Raw genomic sequence first — 5,393 nt, 5'->3', positions numbered from 1 at the left:
TATATAGCTTATCTTTACATATTAATTTTCATCAGGAGAGTTGATTGTGTGTTTAATAATTGTGTGGTAGGGCTGGAGAGATGGCACAGCGGTTAAGAGCACCAACTGCTCTTCTGAAGGTCGTGAGTTCAAATCCCAGCAACCACATGGTAGCTCACAACCATCTGTAATGACGCCCTCTTCTGGTGCATCTGAAGGCAGCTACAGTGTACTTAGATATAATAATAAATAAATCTTTTTAAAAAAATAAACTTTCTTCTCCCATATGTACATTTGTTTTTGTTAAAACTCTTGTTCTGAACAGAAGCCACAGAAGTGGGCACTGCCTTGAGCCTGCTCACACTGGAAAACCTTTGTCTTCACCATTGACTTTCATGTTAGTTGTAGATCCTTATTTCTGTGTAGAGGTGTTCCGTTTTTTATTGGAGGACAGGGTCTCATGTAGTGCAGGCTGACTTCAGATTCATTATGCATCTAAAGTCTTGAACTCCTTATCTTCTTGCCTCAGAACCCCTCAAGTATGGTGGTATAGTTGAAGCGCACTACAACTGGCTAGATCATTAGTTTTCAAGAGCTTCAGAACATGCGTGTGTGTGTGTGTGTGTGTGTGTGTGTGTGTGTGTGTGTGTGAGAGAGAGAGAGAGAGAGAGAGAGAGAGAGAGAGAGAGAGAGAGAGAGAATGNGAGAGAGAGAGAGAGAGAGAGAGAGAGAGAGAGAGAGAGAGAGAGAGAGAATGAATCATTGAGCCAGGGTCTTACTAGGCTGGCCTGACATTCACTCTTTACTCCACATTGGCCTTGCTCTCATAACCAGTCCTCTGCCTCTGCCTCCAGAGTGCTGAGAAAACAGGCACAGGTGAGCCACCATAGTTCACTTTTCACAGGCTTTGCAAACTCACATTGACTTTGTGACTGTGTCAGAGTAATGGCTATGTCACCAGTCATCATCAGCACCACATTGCATGTTGCAGCTTAGGTCCATAGATGGACGAGCATCAAGATGTATGCAGCGTGCGCCACCATGCCTGGCAGTTTTTGTTTTTTTTCAAGACATGGTTTCTCTGTGGAGTGAAATGAACCGAATGTTTGTGCTGACTAGTTTTTTTTTTTTTTGTGTGTGTGTGTATGTCTTTTTTTAAAATTAGATATTTTATTTACATTTCCAGTGTTAATCCCTTTCCTGGTTTCCCCTCTGAAAACCCCCTATCTTATTCCCCTCCCCCTGCTCACCAACCCACCCACTCCTGCTTCCCTGTCCTGGCATTGCCCTACACTGGGGCATCCAGTCTTCTCAGGACCAAGGGCTTCTCCTCCCACTGATGTTCAGCAAGGCCATCCTCTGCTACATATGCAGCTGGAGCCATGAGTCCCTATATGTGTACTCTTTGGTTGGAGGTTTAGTCCCTGGGAGCTCTGGGGGTACTGGTTGGTTCATATTGTTGTTCCTCCTATGGGGCTGCAAACTCCTTCAGCTCCTTGTGTCCTTTCTCTAGCTCCCCCATCAAAGACCTTGTGCTCAGTCCAATGGTTGGCTGAATTTGTCAGGCACAGGCAAAGCCTCTCAGGAGACAGATACACCAGGCTCCTATCATTGTGCTGACTAGTCTTACGTCAACTTGACACAAGCTAAAGTTTTTTTAGAAGACGGAACCTCAATTGAGAAAGTGCCCCCAGGAGGTCCCAGTCTACTGAGGGCAGCACCATTTCTGGGTAGGTGGTCCTGGGTGCTATAAGAAGGCAGAATGAGCAACCCAGTAAGCAGTCCCCCTCCACAACCTTTGCACCAACTCCCACCTCCTGGTTCCTGCTTTAGTGATGGATTGTCACATGGAAGTGCAAGCACAATAAACCCTTCCTTCCCAGTCTGCCATTGGTCATGGTGTTTATCACAGTAACAGAAACCCTGAGACCCTAGCTTACTTTTCCAGTTCAGTAAAATCAGTTACAGTCCCAGTGTAGTACAGCTCTTACCTATCTCTGTACTTCCCACCCTTTTTAACTCTTTATGTCCCTATACCCTTCATACTAGCTCCTAGAGCACTTTCTGCTCTTTCTGTCCATGGGGATCTATCTTTTTACTGTACTCACATTAGAGCATGTGTGAGAACTTCATTACTTTTTAAAAGTTGTGTGTATACACTATGTGCATGTAAATGAGTGTTCTTGGAGGTCGGAGGCATTCCTATCCTGTGGACCTAGTTACAGGCAGTTGCCAGAGTTCCTAGAGTCAACTAACATGGGCTCTAGGAATCGAACTTGGGTACTCTGCAAGACTACCTACCTACACACACACACACACACACACACACACACACACACACACACACACACACACCCAACAGAATATTTTTATTAATTACTGGGTTCACATTTTCCCAGGTCTGCCCTCCCATACCAACTGTAATTTGAGTTGCTCACAGATTCACTGGAGCATGGTCAAACCCCCAGTGGCCAGCCCCTTAGAGAAAACAGAGTCCATCTCGCATCCCACCTCCATCAGAAGCCATCAATGTGAAGACACACTTCAGCATGGTTTGCTTTTTTTAATAATATACTCTCCTCTCATATACTACATTCTTACTGCAGCTTCCCCCACCTCCCGGCCTCCCCCTTTCCCAAGGTCTACTCTCATAGTTTTATCTTTAAGGGCTCTTCAATAGCTCTGAACCCTTTTTTTTTTTTTCCTGGATGTACAGGGGGGTGGGGGGCATTAGTCATAGAAGCCTTCAATGTCAACTGTTCTTAGTTTTTAGCCTGGAGTCACAGATACCACTGGAAAAACTTTCTTGACTATAGCAGGCGAGAGCAGCACAGGCCATGGAATTCTACACTGAGGGGTTCTAATAGGCCTGAGGACGGCAAACACAGCATCAACAGACTTTTGCCCCCTCCCCACTTCCCTCTCCCTTGGTAAAAATCGTTAGATTCCACCCCTAAAGCTAGCCCCCAAGGACTATTCCCTTATCTGGCTACTGATTCATTCCTGAGACAGAACAACAAGGTTCAACAATCAAAATTACTTTTTTTCTCCTTAAAAACCCATGCCTGCCTATAAAAATACACCTGCTTGCTGCCTGCCTATATTTCCAAGCAGCTCTCCCGGCTTGGAAATATAGGGAAATAAATTCTCCTTTGTGCTAAGAATTTGGTGTCTGGGTCAGTCCTGTACCTACTGAAGAGGGTAGTGGTGGTGGTGGTGGTGGGGCCAGTGCATCCTCCCTTAGACACATGGTTTCCAGTGGCAGCTCAGATCACAGACAGCAACCAGTTCCTTAGTGGCAGCATGGACCTTGGGCATCAAGATGGCATCTGGCTGCAGCACAGACTATGGATACCAAAGACCATCTAGAAGGCCGCTGGTGGTAGCATGGACTTTGGAAATCTTTGGAGGAGACATTAGCCAGAAAAAAATTCTTTTTCTCAGAGGTGTTGTTCAGAGCAAGGTTGGGCAGCATGTCTGGGGGCTGTGAGAGCTCCAGGCTGCTGCACACAGCAGTGGTGGCAGCAGCAGGGCTGCACACCCCTTCATCCACCACAGCTGCTCACAGCCATGCCTGTCATCACCATGTCCATGCTGGCTCTGCTTCCCTCCATCGTGGGCCCTACTTTTCCATCATCTTTTTCTCCAATTCCTCGAAACCGCTTTTTAAAGCCTCTTCCCAATAAGACCTGCCTTTATTTCAGTTGCTCTGAAAAAGTTCTTTATTTAACTAACATGGAAATACTGAGGAGTCGTCTTCTGTCTCATCGCAGCTTTCTGAAATCCTCTGGATCCCTCAGACTCAGTGCTGTCAGCAGCTGGCATCTTGAATTCTCCCAAGAACACAGAACACTGGACCATCTCTCCAGTCCAAGAACTTCATTCCTTTTTATATCTGAATGATATAGTACTAGGTTTCATAAGGAAATTTTCTTATACCTAGAAAGGAAATGTGGTAAATATGTATATTTAGTTTAGGAAACACCTAGAAAACCCAAGGTTTGTTTGTTTGTTTGTTTTTTTTTTTTTTAAAAGATTTATTTATTATATGTAAGTGCACTGTAGCTGTCTTTAGACACTCCAGAAGAGGGCGTCAGATCTTGTTCCGGATGGCTGTAAGCCACCAATGTGGTTGCTGGGATTTGAACTCTGGACCTTCGGAAGAGCAGTCGGGTGCTCTTACCCACTGAGCCATCTCACCAGCCCCAAGGTTTCTTATATAAAGACTACATTATTGTAAATATATACTTTTTTGAGACAGGGTTTCTTTGTGTAGTCCTGGCTGTCCTGGAACTTGCTCTGCAGACCATGCTGGCCTTGAACTCAAGAGATCTGCCTCCTGAGTGATGGAATTAAAGGCACGCCCACGTTTTGCATAAGTATACGTTATTTGTTCATTTATTTTTTTTAAAGATTTATGTATGTGAGTAAACTGCAGCTGTCTTTAGACACACCAGAAGAGGGCATCAGATCTTATTATAGATGGTTGTGAGCCACCATGTGGTTACTGGGAATTGAACTCAGGACCTCTGGAAGAATTGCTGAGCAATCTCTTCAGCCCCTATTTTTTTTTTTTTTCATTTGTTGTTGCTTGTTTTTGTGTTTTGGTATGTAGTGCAGGGTATCTTTAAATTCCTTCTACCTCTGATTCCTGGGGGCTGGCACTGCAGACATGTATTGCCATACCCAGGAGAATAAGTTTTATTATTTAGTCACTTTACTTTGCGTGTTTGCATGCACATCACGTAGCCCATGTTGGTCTCAAGCTTACTGCATCTGAGAGGGTGCCTATAACTCCTAAGACCTTTGCTTTCATCTCCCATATGCTGGAATTATAGGTACAAGTCACGACGGCTGACATTAAGCTGGTTTCTGATGATCTGTGTTTTAAGAAACATTTGAGCTGAACATGGATAAGACCAAAGAATATGCCAAACTGGAGAACATATGGAGACAAGGCAATGAGGCCTCAATCTTATATAAACTAGAGGTGGTCCTCCCCAGGGAAAAGCACACCAACTGGTCACTTAGTGCCAGACAGTCATCCCTGAAAACAAGCATATAACAGCAACATCACATCAACTTGACAGATTACATTGAGGATACATATGTATATACAAATATATATATATATATATATATATGTGTGTGTGTGTGTGTGTGTGTGTGTGTATGTGTGTGTGTGTGGTTGAACATGGTGGTGCACATTGGGAGGGAAATCCGTGAGTTGAGGCCATTCTGGTCTACAGACCAAGTTCAAAGACAACCAGAATAGAGAAACCCTGTGTCGAAAAACCAAAATAAAAGAGTGGAGAATGAAACAGAAAGGTGTCTGATGTGATGCTATCTGTGGTTTACATCCGTACAAACATAAGCAAGTGCATGAACACATACTATCGTTTATGTCCCCTTCC

The sequence above is a fragment of the Mus pahari genome, chromosome 15 (assembly GCF_900095145.1).
Source record: "Mus pahari chromosome 15, PAHARI_EIJ_v1.1, whole genome shotgun sequence".
NCBI lineage: Eukaryota > Metazoa > Chordata > Mammalia > Rodentia > Muridae > Mus > Mus pahari.
Note: the sequence above shows the minus strand (reverse complement) of the source record.